At 38.9% G+C, this 18003-nt stretch overlaps 1 long non-coding RNA gene across 1 annotated transcript; it reads left to right on the top strand.

Annotated features, from left to right (window-relative positions):
* Positions 1-2538: 2538 nt before the first annotated feature.
* On the top strand, positions 2539-6122 carry LOC142177506 (uncharacterized). The gene is made up of 2 exons (XR_012706010.1): positions 2539-3132; positions 4582-6122. It is a non-coding gene; the product is annotated as an uncharacterized LOC142177506 (long non-coding RNA).
* Positions 6123-18003: the final 11881 nt, after the last annotated feature.

The raw sequence follows: 18003 nt of genomic DNA, 5'->3' as shown, positions 1-18003 counted from the left end.
GACTTGAGTGCAAAATTTGAGGTCAATTGGACTTGATTTGATAGGTTTCAACATCGAATGTAGAAGTTGGAAATTCTAAATTTCATTAAGCTTGAATTGGAGCATGATTAGTGATTTTAGCGTCGTTTTATGTGATTTGATATTTCAAATAAGTTTGTATGATATTTTAGGACTTGTTGGTATATTTGGTTGAGGTCCCGAGGGCCTCGGGTGAGTTTCAGATGGTTAACTGATCAAATATTGGACTTAAAAAGCTGCTGTAATTTTCCTCTTCTGCTGGATATTCTGGGCTGTGATCGAACCCAGATATCGAGCCCAGGGTCGAAGCCAGAGACGAGGCTCGGGATCGAGGCCATGATTGAAGGCCCAGCCTCGATGCCATGATCGAAGGCCCAGCCTCGATGCCATAATTGAAGGTCCATGCTCGAGGCCATGATCGAAGGACCAGGATCGATGCCATAATCGAGGCCATGACCGAGGTCCAGGCTCGAGCCTGTGATCGAAGCCACGATCGAGGCCTAGGCTCGAGGGCCATGATCGAAGCCACGATCGAGGCCCAGTTCCGAAGGCTGCCTCGGCAGATTTATAAAAGATGTCATTCGTCTCATTCGCCATTTTTAACAAACTGGAGCTTGAGCAGAGGCGATTTTTGATAGATTTTCAAGGAAAGACATTGAGGTAAGTGATTTTAACTCGGATTTGGTCTATATACACAAATATATTATTGTTTTGACCATTTAATTAGTGTTTTGAGATTGAAATTTTGGGAAAATTTTAGAAATCTCATAGAAACGAATTTTTGAGATTTCGGTGTTGATTAGGAGTCGGATTTGAGTGAAACTGGTATGGTTGGACTCAGAATTGAATGGGTTATCGGATTTTATAAGTTTTGCTGGATTCCGAGACGTGGGTCCCACGGACAATATTTGAGTTAATTTCGAATTTTATTGAAAAATATAGTATTTTCTTATGAAATTGATTTTTTTAATTTTTGTTGACTGTATCGAATTAATTATGACTAGAATCGAGTCGATCAGAGTTGAAAAATCGCGGAACAGGCATATTACTTGATTAAATTGGAGCAAGTCGAGGTAAGTGACTTGTCTAACCTTGTGTGGGGGAAATTTTCCCTAGGATTGGTATTAATTGTAATGTGATGAAAGTCGTATACACGAGGTGACAAGTGTGTACACGGGTTAAATGTGAAGGATTATATTTTTAAATAGAGTAGATCACTGTTGCATATTAATTAAATTATTAAATCATGTTATATTCTCCATCATTGATTTGATTTATATACTTTAAATTTGCTTGCCTTTTTCCTGCTAATTGTTTTACCTATTTAGTTGGAACTTGGTTTCTTTTATTCTGTGCATTATTTGAAGGTTGATTATTTTTTAAAATAAATATTATTAATATGAAGTATTTGACATTTTAAATTTGGTATTGAAGCAACATATTAAAGATTTTGAAATATTATTTTGCTGAATTATTTATTCCTAAATATTTTTGTAAGATTTTCGTACTCATTGTGATGGAGCCGTGAGCTCTTTATTGTGAAAAAATATTATTGATGATTATTTTGGCATGAGCCGTGAGCTCTTTATTGTGGAAAATATTGTTGTTGAATTATTTTGGCAAGTTAAATTATTTAAGCACTTGAGATGCAAATTATGATATATTGTGATATTGATATGCAAGCGGTGGTATAAGGTCTGGGTATTGAAACGCATGCGGTAAGATAAGGGTGGCTTGATACGCGTGGCTAGTATGGGGAACTACTAGAAGTCATGCGGTATGATAAGGATGGCTAAAACGCGGGATGCTATTTCGGAAAAAATATTTTCTTTAAAGTAAATTGTGAAGGCTCCCGCGATGAGATAAGGAAATGAGATATTATGAATTTATTTATGATTTGGAACTACGAGGCGGTACCTCGGGAGTTTCCTTGTTGATATTGATTTATGGTCGCAGTTGCCTTTGATTATTTGTTGTGATTTTCTTAAAGTTGAAAGAAAATTTTGTTTGTTTCCACGAGATATTAATTGCCATTATTTTGTGTAATTAAATGGTGAGCTGCTACTTGATTCATTTTCATGTTAACATTTTACCATGCTATTATTATTTTTCAGTAGGGCCTGACCTGATCTCGTCACTACTCTACCGAGGTTAGGCTTGGCACTTACTGGGTACTTGTAAGCACGTAATTTTTGACCCGACACATTTTTGAGCTATTTTTAAGTGTTTAAAATATTTATTTAACTTAGCTTTAATTTTTATGGAGTTTTAGTCAATTTTTATTTCAAATTACAATTTAAAAACACAAAAAATATTTTCATCTTTAGTTTAAGGTCAATTAGTATATTTATATTTATAGTACTTTAATTTTTGCCATGACTTAAGCCATAAACTTTCAGACCTTAAAAGAAGCCCAATTTTAGTGCCAATTTTAGACCTGAGCCCACTCTTCCCCTCAGCCCATTTACCCATTCCCTTACCCACAACCCTTATATAATCCCTACACTTCCTAGATCAGCCGCAGCGGAAGCTCTCGGATGTGACCCTCATCTTCGAACAACACCCAGCAGACCCCTCATCTTTCCAAAAAGAAAATAGATGCTATTTTTCCGACTTGAGCAAAAAAAAAAAAACGCGCACACACACGCATAGAGAGAGAGAACATACAAAGTGAGAACGAAAAAGGGGGAGGAACGAAAAAGAGGGGACGATTTCGAGGAATTTTGGAGGAAAAATGAGAAGAAAGGGCTAGGGTTTTATTGCTATTTTCCAGTTCTTCTTCTCTGATTTCTGGTTTCCCTCTTCTTCAATTTTCCTTGTCCGACTTTTCTGTTTGTTATGGGATTCAAAAATCAGAAAATCAGGAAGAAACATAAAGAAAAGTGATACTGCCTTCTTCATGTTAATTTCGATTTCTGTGTTTTAAAAAAATGGAGATGAATTGAGGTCTGGAGTTCGTCTGAGCTCGAGTTTCAAACTGCTGTCCGTTCATGGTTTGGTTCGTGGTTTTCAGTTGAATTTGATTGCTGTTTCGGATTCGATCGTAGTTGTGGTTTTCTTCTGTTCGTGTAATTGCCGGAATCTCTTTATTAATCGAAAATTTGCTTTTCTCAGGTTTGTTTCTAGTTCTTTTACTTTGTTTTTGGTGTGATTGAAAATATGTAAGAGCAATAGAGGTTAAATTTGGGGATGGACTTTTGATACTGATTTGTTAGGTGTAAGAGGTTTGATGTTCTGTTTGTCGTTTGATGCTTTATTTCTGTTGAGTGATGTTCTAATCCGGTGTTTGTTGATTTTGCTGTTAGAATTTGCTAGTGTTCAAGATGTAGTAAATTTACTGTTTGAATTGTCAAATGTGGTGTTTGTTGATATTAAAGGCAAATGAGGTAGAAAGCCTTTCCATCAAATCTTGATTTAGTGCACTCCAACTTTTGGAACAAGTCGCTGATGTATAATTTGCTAGAGCTTTTGTTTTAATAACAGTTAAACTTTTTGAAACCTTTTGTTCTAATGATTTTAATTTTCCATAACTCTTGGCCTTTTAATAATCTCAAATTAGCTTTAGGAATAACAATTCTCGAACATTTGTAGTTTGCTTTTGGCGCGATTAATAAATCATCGTGACTATGGGTACGGTTCCCGTGGCATAGTCATGATATATAATTTCCAAATTCGGGTGCGCATTTCATGTGACCCGACCACAACTTCGAATAACAATAATAAAAATAAACATGTCATAAATTGCGGGTGGGGCGCGGTTTGCGACGTGTGCCAAAACGACAAGTGTACGACATCGTGACTTGTTCCAGAAATAATTTCATAAATAATTAAAAGCGGTTAAAAAGTTAAAGATGCACAATAGGTTTCAAATATGTAATAAATCAGATAATTAGGCCAATTATTAATAATTGAGCGACCGTGCTAAAATCACGGAACTCGGGAGTGCCTCACACCTTCTTCCGGATTAACAGAATTCCTTACCCGGTCTTCTGTGTTCGCGGACCGTAAAAATAGAGTCAATTTCCTCGATTTGGGATTTTTAAAAAAAATCGGTGACTTGGGACACCATAAATTATTCCAAGTGGCGACTCTGAATAAATAAATAATCCCATTTCGATTAATGTCACTTTAATTGGAAAAACTCCCTTATTCCCCTAATCCCCCTTTTCGGGAAAAAAGAGGTGTGACAGTACCGCTGTGGTGTACTCATACTGCGCTTCTACACATCTTTTTGTGCAGATCCAGGTACACTTTATCAGACCAGGCATCAGTAAACTAGTTGTACAAGGAGACTTCGAGGTATATCTGCCAGCGTCCGCAGACTCCGGAGTCACCTTCTATCTTAGTATATTGTCTTCCTTATTTGCTTTAGACTCTGATGTATAGAGACATAGAGGATAAATTCTTAGAAGCTTGTGACTTATTTCTACCAGGTTTTGGGAAGTTGCAATTATTTAAAGGTCTTAGAGACTAGGTGCCATCGCGACATCAAACTTTGATTCCTTATCATGCGTATTTGTTGACTTCAAACTTTTAAACCATTGTCTTTCTATTCTCTAACAGATGGTGAGGACACGCACAACTGGATCCGATGATTAGACACCCGCGCCCCCTGTTGGAGCCGCAAGAGGTTGGGGTCGGGACAAAGTCCGAGCCAGAGGCTGAGGAAGACCACGTGGTGCAGCCAGAGCACCTGCACGAGATGCTGCACCAGAGCCACCAGTAGCTCCAGTTGGAGAGCAGGCACCAGAGACGCCTGTTACTACTCCTGCACTTCAGGACACTCTTGCCCAGTTTTTGAGCATGTTTGACACTCTAGCTCAGGCAGGGTTAATTTCACTTGCTCGTGCCACATCTCAGGACGGGGGAGGAGCACAGACTCTCGCCGCCCGTAGTCCAGAACCACGGGCCCAAATTGACCATGCCCCAGAGGTTATACCAGTCCAGCCAGTTGTCCCAGTTCGGCCTGAGATTGAGACAACAATTTCAGAGGGGGAGCAGCTCAAGCTCGAGAGGTACAAGAAGTACCACCCTCCCACTTTCAGCGGCTTAGCTTCAGAGGATGCTTAGGGTTTTCTGGAGGAATGTCACCGTATCCTTCGTACTATGGGTATTGTGGATTCCAGTGGGGTTTCTTTCACGACATTCCAGTTTAGAGGAGCAGCCTACCAGTGGTGGCGGGCATATGAGTTGGATAGTCCCGCTGAGGCATCTTCACTCACTTGGACTCAATTTTCAGATATGTTCTTAAGGGAGTATGTTCCTCAGAGCCTTAGAGATGCATGACGCGTAGAGTTGGAGCAGCTGCACCGGGGTTCAATGACCGTGTCAGAGTATGCGGTCTGATTCAGTGATTTGGCTAGGCATGCACCAGCCTTAGTTGCTACTGTTCGAGAGCGGGTTCGCAGATTTATTGAGGGTCTCCACCCTAGTATCAGATACAATATGACCCGAGAGATAGAGATGGACATCACATACCAACAGGTGGTATTCCGGCTACTCCCAAACCTCAGGTTCCATATTATGCACCGCCAGTGTCTATTGTACCTCCTGTACGGGGTGCTTTCAGCGGGCAGTCTAGTCGATCAGGCCTGAGCTAGTCCCAGCATCCACGTCCTCCGAGGGCTTGTTTTGAGTATGGTGACACTCGTCATATTATGAGAGATTGCCCCAGATTTAGGAGGGGTGCATCTCCACAGATTTCTCAAGCCCCACCTATTCCACAGGGCCCTCAGGCTTCTCAGGCCATGATTACTGCACCAGTTGCCACTCCACCTACACAACCAGCTAGAGGTGGAGGTCGGGCGGGTAGAGGTCGCCCTAGAGGGGAGGCCATGCCAGATATTATGCCTTTCCTGCTAGGACAGAGGCTATTGCATCTGATTCTGTTATCACAGGTATTATTCCGGTATGTCATAGAGATGCATCAGTCTTATTTGATCCAGGCTCCACTTATTCTTATGTGTCATCTTATTTTGCCCCGTATTTGGGCGTATCACGCGATTCCTTGAGTTCTTCTGTTTATGTATCTACACCCGTGGGTGAATCTATTATTGTGGACCGTGTGTATCAGTCGTGTTTAATTGTTATCAGTGGTTTTGAGACCAGAGCTGATTTATTATTGCTCAATATGGTGGATTTTGATATTATTTTGGGCATGGACTAGTTGTCGCCCTATCATGCCATTCTTGATTGTTACGCCAAGACGGTGATGTTGGCTATGCCAGGTCTACCGCGATTAGAGTGGAAAGGTACCTCAGATCATGTTCCTAGCAGGGTTGTTTCATTTCTTAAAGCTCAACGAATGGTTGAGAAGGGGTGTGATGCGTATCTAGCCTATGTGAGAGATGTTAGTGTTGATACTCCTACCATGGAGTCAGTTCCTATAGTAAGGGATTTTTCTGATGTATTTCCAGCAGATCTTCCGGGTATGCCACCCGACAGGGATATTGATTTTGGCATTGATTTGTTACCGGGCACTCAGCCCATTTCTATTCCACCATACCGTATGGCCCCGGCAGAGTTGAAAGAATTAAAGGAACAGTTACAAGAATTGCTTGATAAGGGCTTCATTCGGCCAAGTGTATCGCCTTGGGGTGCTCTTGTCTTATTTGTGAAGAAGAATGATGGTTCTATGCGGATGTGTATTGATTACCGCCAGCTGAACAAGGTTACAGTGAAAAATAGGTATCCATTGCCACGTATTGATGACCTATTTGATCAGCTTCAGGGTGCCAGAGTGTTTTCTAAGATCGACTTGCGTTCAGGCTATCATCAGTTGAAGATTCGGGAGCCAGATATCCCGAAGACTGCTTTCAGGACTCGGTACGGTCATTACGAGTTCTTTGTGATGTCTTTTGGGCTGACCAACGCCCCAGCAGCATTTATGCACTTAATGAATAGTGTATTTCAGCACTATCTTGATTCTTTTGTTATTGTGTTTATTGACGATATTCTAGTGTATTCCCATAGTCGGGAAGATCATGAACAGCACCTGAGGACTGTGCTTCAGACTTTGAGAGAAAAGAAGTTATATGCAAAATTTTCAAAGTGTGAATTCTGGCTTGATTCAGTGGGATTTTTGGGCCATAATTTCGTGTGAGGGGATCAAGGTAGATCCGAAGAAGATTGAAGCAGTGCAAGGATGGTCCAGACCGTCCTCAGCTATGGAAATCCGGAGTTTCCTTGGTTTGGCAAGGTATTATCGCCGATTTGTAAAGGGTTTCTCTTTTATTGCTGCATCTATGACCAAACTGACTCAGAAGGGTGCTCCGTTCAGGTGGACCGAGGAATGTGAGGAGAGCTTCCAAAAGCTCAAGACAACTTTGACTACAACCCCAATATTAGTATTACCTATAGGTTCAGGGTCTTATACTGTGTATTGTGATGCGTCGCGTATTGGTCTCGGCGTAGTGTTGATGCAAGACGGTAGGGTGATTGCCTACGCGTCCAAACAATTAAAGGTACATGAGAAGAATTATCTTATCCATGACCTTTAATTAGCTGCTATTGTTCATGCCTTGAAGATTTGGCGGCATTACTTATACAGTGTCCATTGTGAGGTCTACACCGATCACCGGAGTCTACAACATCTGTTTAAACAGAAGAATCTTATTTTGCGGCAGCGGAGATGGTTGGAGTTGCTTAAGGATTATGATATCACCATTCTCTATCATCCGGGGAAGGCCAATTTAGTGGCCGATGCCTTGAGTCATAAGGCGGAGAGTTTGGGCAGCTTAGCATATTTACCGGTAACAGAGAGGCCTTTAGCCTTAGATGTTCAGGTCATGGCCAACCAATTTGTTAGACTGGATGTCTCCGAGCCGAGCCGAGTTTTGGCTCGTGTGGTTTCTCAGTCTTCTCTTTATGATCGTATCAGGAAACGTCAGTATGATGACCCTCATCTGCTTCTCCTTAAGGATACAGTTCAGCACGGTGATGCCAAGGAAGTCACTATTGGAGATGATGATGTATTACGGATGCAGAGCAGGCTTTGTGTGCCTACTGTAGATGGTTTGCATGAGTTGATTCTCCAGGAGGCTCACAGTTCGCGGTACTCCATTCATCTGGGTGCTGCTAAGATGTATCAGGACTTGAGACAGCATTATTGGTAGAGGCGAATGAAGAAAGACATAGTGGGGTATGTAGCTCGGTGTCTAAATTATCAACAAGTAAAATATGAGCATCAACGACTGGGTGGATTGCTTCAGAAGTTAGAGATTCCAGAATGGAAATGGGAGCGGATCACTATCGATTTCGTTGTTGGGATCCCACGGACTCAGAGGAAGTTCGATGCAGTTTGGGTGATTGTGGATAGATTGACCAAGTCAGCTCATTTCATTCCTGTGATTACTACTTACTCTTCAGAGCAGCTGGCTCAGGTATATATTCGCGAGATTGTCAGACTTCACGGTGTACCGGTATCTATCATCTCTGTCCGGGGTACACAGTTTACCTCACGGTTTTGGAGGGCTGTACAGCGAGAGTTGGGTACTCTTGTGGAGTTGAGTACAATATTTCACCCTCAGACAGACGGGCAGTCTGAACGCACTATTCAGATACTAGAGGATATGCTCTGTGCGTGTGTGATAGATTTTGGGGGTGGTTGGGATTAATTCTTACCACTTGCGGAGTTTGCTTACAACAACAGTTACCAGTCAAGCATTCAGATGGCTCCGTATGAGGCCTTGTATGGTAGGCGATGCCGATCTCCAGTGGGTTGGTTCGAACCAGGCGAGGCTAGGCTATTGGGTACAGACTTGGTTCAGGATGTTAAAGTCAATAATTAATTCTGTGTTCTATGACCCTGAGAAGCACTATTTATCATTACTCGACTTGCGTGCGCAGTCTGTAAAATTTTTCGGAAAGTTTTTATGTGAAAAATGGATCAAAATGTGAATTAGCGCTTTAAAACTCAACTGAGTTGATTTTGGTCAATATTTTGAGCAAACGGCCTCAGATCAGTATTTTGACAGTTTCGGTAGGTCCGTATCGTGATTTGGGACTTGTGCGTATGCACGGAATCAAATTCCGAGGTCCCTAGCCCGAGATATGGAATTTTGATAAAAAATTAAAGATTTAAAAACTTGAGCCAAATAGTGATCGGATGTCGAATTATGTACAAACAACCCCGGAATAGAATTTTGATGGTCCCAACAGCTCCGTATGGTGATTTTGGACATAGGAGTGTGATCAAAATTTTATTTGGAAGTCCGTAGTGAAATTAGGCTTGAAATGGCTAAAACAGGAATTTAGGTTTGGAAGTTTGACCGGGAATTGACTTTTTAATATCGGAGTCGAAATCCAGTTCCGAAAATTTTTATAGCTCCGTTATATCACTTATGACTTGAGTACAAAATTTGAGGTCAATCGAACTTGATTTGATAGGTTTCGACATCGAATGTAGAAGTTAGAAATTCTAAATTTCATTAAGCTTGAATTGGAGCATAATTCATGATTTCAGTGTAGTTTTATGTGATTTGAGATTTCAAATAAGTTCGTATGATGTTTTAGGACTTGTTGGTATATTTGGTTGAGGTCCCGAGGGCCTCGGGTGAGTTTCGGATGGTTAACAGATCAAAAATTGGACTTAAAAAGGTGCTGCAATTTTCCTCTTCTGCTAGATATTCTGGGCTGTGATCGAGCCCAAGATCGAGCCCGGGGTCGACGGCCAGGGTCGAAGCCAGAGATGAGGCTCAAGATCGATGCCATAATCGAGGCCATGATCGAAGGCCCAGCCTCGATGCCATGATCGAAGGCCCAACCTCGATGCCATGATCGAGGCCATTATCGAAGGCCCAGGTTCGATGCCATGATCGTAGGACCAGGCTAGATGCCATAATCGAGGCCATGACCGAGGTCTAGAATCGAGCCTGTGATCGAGGCCTAGGCTCGAGGGCCATGATCGAAGCCACGATCGAGGCCCAGTTCCGAAGGCTGCCTCGGCAAATTTATAAAAGAGAGCATTCGTCTCATTTGCCATTTTTAACAAACTGGAGCTTGAGCAGAGGCTATTTGTTTTATAGATTTTCAAGAAAAGACATTGGGGTAAGTGATTCTAACTCGTATTTGGTCTATATACACAAATATATCATTATTTTTACCATTTAATTAGTGTTTTGAGATTGAAATTTTGGAATTTTTTTAGAAATCTCATAGAAACGAATTTTTGAGATTTCGGTGTCGATTAGGAGTCGGATTTGAGTGAAACTGGTATGGTTGGACTCATAATTGAATGGGTTGTCGGATTTTATAAGTTTTACCGGATTCCGAGACGTGGGCCCCACGGGCAATTTTTGAGTTAATTTCGAATTTTATTGAAAAATATAGTATTTTCTTATGAAATTGATTCTTTTAATTTTTGTTGACTATATCAAATTAATTATGACTAGAATCGAGTCGATCGGAGTCGAAAAATCGAGGAAAAGATATATTACTTGATTAAATTGGAGCAAGTCGAGGTAAGTGACTTGTCTAACTTGTGTGGGGGAAATTTTCCCTAGGATTGGTATTAATTGTAATGTGATGAAAGTCGTGTACACGAGGTGACGAGTGTGTACACGGGTTAAATATAAAGGATTATGTGTTTAAATTGAGTAGATCACTGTTGCATATTAATTAAATTATTAAATCTTGTTATATTCTCTATCTTCGTCGGATTTTGTTGCAGTATTATGAAGAATGCTTCTACGCACATGTTGCTCAGAGGAAAATCAATACATACAAGATTAAAGACTAAGGACCCGTTCGACCATAGATTTTGTCAAATATTTTTTGGTAAATACATGTTTGTCCATAAATTTTATTCTTGTTTTGGCAAATTCCCAAATCCCAAAACCAGCTGACCCATAATTTTACTACTATATTTTTTAAAAAATTTAAAAATTGCCCCAAACTTTTGTATTTTATAAAAGAGCCCATCATTTATTCTTTTGTAACAATGCTACTTCGTCTTCTCGGTCATCTGATAGTGTCTTATGTAGTTCATTATAAAAATGATAATTTTGTACCAAATTTATTTATGTTCAGGACTATAGTTTGTGATAATGATAATGAATGTTATTGATGAAGGTATTGTTGGGTATTTGTGATAATTTTTAGAACTTGTGGGTATAAGTTATGTTTCATGTTTTTTCAAAAAAAAAAAAAGTGACACATGTTTTGAAAACTTATGTCCAAACACATTTTTATCTTCAAACCAAACTTCACCCAAATCAAATTTTTTAAAACAAATTTGGGAATTAATCTATGGCCAAATGCTAGCTAAGACTAGACAAGATAATGCGGTTATTATGGTATACCGAACTTAATATGTTTGACATATAAACTTCCTCCCCCTTTTACTGGAACCAAAAGCTCCTACTTCGGTGAAGCTTTCCAAGTTTGGCTATTTTCACCTGCAGTTTTGGAAAAAGAATTGACTAAATTTTAGCTCACAACTACATAAAGTGTTGACAAAATTAAGTTTTTTACCAGCAACAAAAATATTTCAGGCAACAATAAAAAAATGTTTTTGCCAATTAATTTTTATTTTGGTTGCTTGCTGCTGAAAACATCGGATGAATTTAGTTTCGATAGTAGTAGAGAATCCATCCCAACGTCCAAAGACAATTGGCGAAATACATAAACGGCTCATTTAAGTTGTCCCGAATGACCAACTAAACATCTCACCATAGCTATATAGTGTATTAAGTAAATACCCGGCCTAATCAGCCTACATCGCGTGTAATACACATTCTGAGACTATTTTAAGAATCAATTAGTATTTGACATGTGCCTAATAATAAGAATTAGAATTAAAATTAATATTAAAAAAAACTAATAATATGTAGTTTTCAGCATCACTTTTCATTTTTCAAAATATTTTTGCCTTTGAGATATGTCTGATGATTAAGGTGGCAGTGAGTGAAGTTTAGTAGTGTTTTGGGGTATGTTGTGGACTTGTGGATATGTTTATATATATATGAAATGGTGCAGAAATGGTGGAGGAGGAGAGGTTCGGCCATGGAATGAGGGAAAGAAAAAAGAGAAGTGTTTTAGGCCCCAAAATGACACTCACGCACTGAAAATTTTGGTAGATCACACGCATTTGCCAGGTCAACTAAGCTAGCGTTTGGTCATATATTCTCAAATTTGTTTTGAAAAATCTGATTTGGATGAAGTTTGATTTGAATATAAAAATGTGTTTGGACATCAGTTTTCAAAACATATTTCATTTTTTATTTTTGAAAAAATATGAAATATGTCTTATACCCACAAGTTCTAAAAACTATCACAAATACACAACAATACCTTCATCAATAACATTCATTATATTATCGCAAACCATAGTCCTAAACACAGAATTATTTTGGTACAAAATTATCATTTTATAATGAATTACATAATACACTATCAGATAACCGAGAAGACGAAGCAGTATTGTTAAAAATAATAAATGACGGGCTTTTTTATAAAATACAAAAGTTTGGGGTGATTTTGGGATTTGGGTTTTAGGTATTTGCCAAAATATGGATAAAATTTATGAACAAATATGTATTTGCCACAAAAAAAAATCAAATATATTTTAACAAAATCTATGGTCAAACGGGTCCTAAGAGTATTCAAAAGTCACAGTTCTATTAAGTAGAAGTGTCTAACTGAAAATGCGTTTAGTTGAGTTGTCTAGTTAGTCGTTGGGGACAACTTAAAGAGGCTATTTATGTATTTCTTCGGAAGCAATCATATATTAATTTACATGCCAAAAGCAAACCATATCATGTTATATAAATAAACTAAGAGCTGATCATGTGTAACACAAACACACCACCATGATTCTGGAGCTCAGTATTCACTCGAACAATAATCTTAAAATATGCTTAGCTTCTTAAAGATGCCTATTGTACAACCAAACTTCACACATCTAAGTTAGGTGTCCGGGTACTTTCTTGGGGTCGGGCAGTCCAATTTGGGGCAAAGCACTCCTAACCAAAGTTGACTTCATTTTACAGGTTTCAATCTGAAACTTTTAATTAAAAATAAAAGGGTACTTACTTTGGTGGTATATGTTTGTGAATTGTGCCTTTGAACTAATTCTAGGGTTAAATGATTGGGAGTTGGGACCATCACTAACTTTGCAGTTTTACTATTATATAGAAATGACAGTAAGGGATGAACATGGGTAAAAATTGTTTGTCGTGGATATTTCCAATTTTACTCTTCAATTTCACTAACTTTCATCATACTCATTTTATGAAACATGGCAGGTTTTTGTATTCTTGTGCGACATGTGTTTTCCACTAGAGGTGGGCGTTCGAGAAGTTTAGCTTATAACTTGAGATGTTTCTTCTTTTTTATAAAAATGAATATTCAAATGACTTACTCATGTTAAATTGCCTGAAAAATTTCCCATTCTCACCTCAATCATCCAAATAAAGTATTCAAATAATGAAATTATTATCAAGAAAATGCAACAAAGATATTAATACGGTCGATAAGAAGTAACAATATAAAATCATGTCCAAATAGAAAGTATTCTGACAGTAACTAAGTAATTAATATTGAATATATGAGATAATATCTAATGGGTAGGGTATTAAACTTATTACTATTGGCATATGGATAATAGATTAAATATAAAGTACAAAAATTTTGAATTTTCGGATATCTAAAAATCCGAAGTACCAAATTCAATATCCAATCCGAAATTTAAAAATTTTAAAAATTAAATCCAAAATCCAATCCATAATCTGAAAATCCAAACTAAAAATCCAAAAAATTCGAACTTCGATTTGGGTTTCAGGTTTGTCCAAACTATGCCTACCCCTATTTTCCACTATTATTTTTCTACTCCTTCACAAATTCTTTATTTTTCTTTGGTTTGAAATCACAAAAACTCTCTTCATTGTTCTGTCCGGGTTTGTCCTTCTCAATCACCTGCTTGTTGGTAGGTTTCTAACCTTTTTTTCTCCGGTATGTTTTTAATCATTATTTAGCATTAAGGCAGCTTTTGTTCTGATCATATCTTTTTTTTCTTGTTTACCATTATATAGAAGTGAGAGTTAAAAGGGGAAGAACACTGGCAAAATAGTAATTACAATTGTTTGTCATGGGCACTTTTGTATTTTACTTTTCAATATCAGCCATTTCATTCTCCTCATTTTCATGACACGTGTTGCTATTTGTATTTTTGTTTTCCACTTCCATTTTCCATTTTCCACTTCTCTAGCATCTAGGGGTGTTCGACCAAAAATATTGTCATGACCCAAAATTCGTCTAGTCGTGATGGCACCTAATCCAACCCGCTAGGTAAGCCAATTAATCACTGACCAATTCCAATAACAATTATTAAAGCAATCTAAGTAAAGAAAAATCTTAATCTTATACATTCCCCAAGAACTGGTAGTACAAATCATGAGCTTCTAAGAATAGAATTTACAAAGCTGAAATGAAATAAATATATCGTCTGTTTGAAAAGTACATAAACAGAGTTTTACAGATCTAAATGTACCATGGACAAGAGGCAGCTACAACCGAGACATAGGTACATCTTCAATCCATCTCCCATCGATCACAGCAACATCAGCAGCCAACATCTGCACGCAAGGTGCAGAAGTGTAGTATGAGTACAACCGACCCCATGTACTCAATAAGTAACAAACCTAACATTAGGTTGAAAGTAGTGACGAGCTTGTACCAAGGTCGGGTCCAAAACCAATAGTTTATAACAACGTAAATCAAATAATACAAGAAGTAACTCAGAGATAAAATACTCAGCTAAATCATGATTTCTGAAAACAGTTCTGCCTTTCAAGTACATCAATGAAAACCCAAATCGTTTACCGGAGTTGCCAAGAATATGAATAAGTTTGAAAATAATATTTTTTTTTTTCAAAATCCTTCCAATAATAAATAAGATGTTTCTTTTTCTTTTCAGATAACCAGTATAAAATAAATGTATCACTATGCCCATCGGCCAACATGTGTGAGAAATCATGAATGATGTGATACCGTACAGCATGAGGAAAATACATCTTTATGCATGTAAGTCAGAATTTCGAATCTAAAAATAAAAAGAGATTTTTTTTCCTCAACGACAAAGGAACTTACGGGCGGGGCATTTTCGGGGACTAGCCCGCTTATGAATCAGTCATCAAGGATCTTAGCCAAATGGTGACCGTCGTAAGCACTTTGGGCGCAGGTTTACTTGACAAATTGTCATAAAGACATCACTCTGCGGCCTAGAAAGTCAGTCCACTAGCAGTTTCATTGGCCCTTTTGAACCCTAGCTTCTCCTTCGATCCAAAAGCCGGCAATCACATGTGCGATGTGTTTAGAGTTTACCTTCGGATCAGACCTCAAAAACAAAAAGAGAAACAAAAGTGTATTCGTGGAAACTATGTTATACCGTTCGTGCCCCTCACAAGAGAGCCATTGAACTCGGTTTCAAGAAGAGTCTTTCCTACTTCCAATTAATAGACTTAAAAAATGGGATTTGCCACATCGTTGAGTGATCTTTAAAAAGGAATTCGGCCTTCACTATCTTCCAATCTTCAAAGGACAGTGGAATTCGTAAATATGTTAATAGATTCTTGATCTATATCTTCCATTTTTGGTGTGCATGTCAATGCAATGTATCTCAGAGATGAATCATGTACTCACACTCTCAGAGTACTCAATCTCACTGTCTCACACTTTTCACTCATCATGCTCAACCACTCGGTATTGTATATGGCCCATACGGCCCAGGAAAGATCCATCCCGAAATATATACATCACTGATCATCAGTCACCCAGTATCGAGTAAGGCCAATCTAGGCCCCATGGTGAAGATCCATCTCCAGGTGTATAAATGCTTCGGACAAGATCCATGTCCACGGAAAATCCATCCCTCAATATAATCAACCACGCTCACTGGGGGTGTACAGACTTCGGAGGGGCTTCTTCAGCCCAAGCGCTATAATCCGCACAGACAACTCACGTGCTATAGTATCAATATCTGTATCCGCACGGACAACTCACGTGCTATAATAAGCCAATCTGGCCTGCTGCGGCGTGCAGCCCGATCCCATAATTATCCTCACAATCAGGCCCTCGGCCTCACTCAGTCATTAATCTCTCTAGTCTCTCAGACTCACAATGTCATAAAACTAGCCCAAAATGATGATATGATGAATCAATAAATAGCAATAGAGACTGAGATATGATATGAAATGAAATGAATATGACTGAGTATAAATTTTCAATTTAAACAAATAATTCACAGCAATATGACCTATGTGGGTCCCAATAATACTGGCACATAGCCTCAACATGATTTTTAATATGATTCTCAGCTAAATTTCTTCAACATATAAAACTGCATAGAAAATGCCAAGATTATTTGACCACAAAATTCCACGGAAATAATTACGACACAATTTCTATGGTGCACGCTCACACGCCCGTCACCTAGCATGTGCGTCACCTTCAAACAATTCACATAATACGTATATTCAGGGTTCATACCCTCAGCTCCAAGATTAAAAGAGTTACTTACCTCGAACAAGTCAATACCAATGCCGAACAAGCTAAGCAATGCTCCAGAAATTACATTCTGCACGTATCAACTTCCGAACGGCTCGAATCTAGTCACAATTAATTTGATTTAGTCCACAAAATTATAGAAATTAATTCTATATCAAAATACTAATATTTTCCACAAAATCTGAAATTACACCCCAAAAAAACACCCGTGAGGACCACGTCTCGAAACCCTACAAATATTACAAAATATGAACGCCCATTCAACCACGAGTCCAGCCATACAAATTTTACTCAAATCCGACATCAACTCGACCCTCAAATCTCCAAATTAAACCAAGAGGGTTTTCATAATTTTTCAACTTAATTCACCAATTAAATGTTAAAAACAACCATGGATTCGGGTAATTTAACCAATATTGAGTTAAGAACACTTACCCCATTGTTTTCCTTGAAAATCTCCCAAAAATCGCCTCTTCCCGAGCTCCAATCCGTCAAAAATGGAAAATGGGAAGGCTTTTCTTCTTCACGATCGCGGTCAGTGCCTCGCGTTCGCGAAGCGCAAAATTAATCTCGTCCACATTCCTCCTTCGCGAACGCGACATCCCCCCCGCGTTCGCGAAGCACAAAGTGCCTCTGCCTCGATGCCTTCTACGCGAACGCGTTCAACCAATCGCGAACGCGGTGCTTCGTTTCCCCTCACTACGCGAACGCGACATCCCCTACGCGAACGCGTAGACCAATTGCCCGAGGTCCTCAGTCGCTTCCTCTCTTCTTCGTGAACGCGTAACACCTCTCGCATTCGCGATGCACACCATGTCCACCCTTTGCAAATGTGTCCTTCTCTTTGCGAACACGAAGAGAAACTATTGCCAACCTCTTAGTTCCTCTTCGCGAACGCGAGACTCTACTCGCGAATGCGATGAAGGAAACCAGATGGTGCATCAGAAAAATTTCAGCAGAGTTCCAAGTCCAAAATCCAACCCGTTAACCATCCGAAACTTACCCGAGGCACCCGGGACCTCAACCAAATAGACCAACAGGTCCTAAAACATCATACGAACTTAGTCAAAGTCTCAAATCACCTCAAACAATGCTAAAACCAAGAATCATATCCCAATTCAAGCCTAATAAACTTTGAAATTTCAAGTTTTCACAAACGATGCCAAAACCTATCAAATCAAGTCCGATTGGCCTTAAAATTTGCACACAAGTCATAAATGAAATAACTGACCTATAAAAATTTTCAGAACTGGATTTCGACCCCGATATCAAAAAGTCAATCCCCCGGTCAAACTTCTCAAAAATTCAACTTTCGTCATTTCAAGCCTAATTCCACTACGGATTTCCAAATAATTTTTCGGACACGCTCCTAAGTCCAAAATTATCATACAGAGCTATTGGAATCATCAGAATTCAATTCCGAGGTCATTTACACATAAGTCAATATTCGGTCAACTTTTCTAACTTAAGTTTTCAATTATG

Source organism: Nicotiana tabacum, chromosome 23 (assembly GCF_000715075.1).
Source record: "Nicotiana tabacum cultivar K326 chromosome 23, ASM71507v2, whole genome shotgun sequence".
NCBI classification, from domain to species: domain Eukaryota; kingdom Viridiplantae; phylum Streptophyta; class Magnoliopsida; order Solanales; family Solanaceae; genus Nicotiana; species Nicotiana tabacum.
The sequence above is the reverse complement of the archived record's forward strand: the minus strand, read 5'-3'. Positions and strand labels throughout refer to the sequence as shown.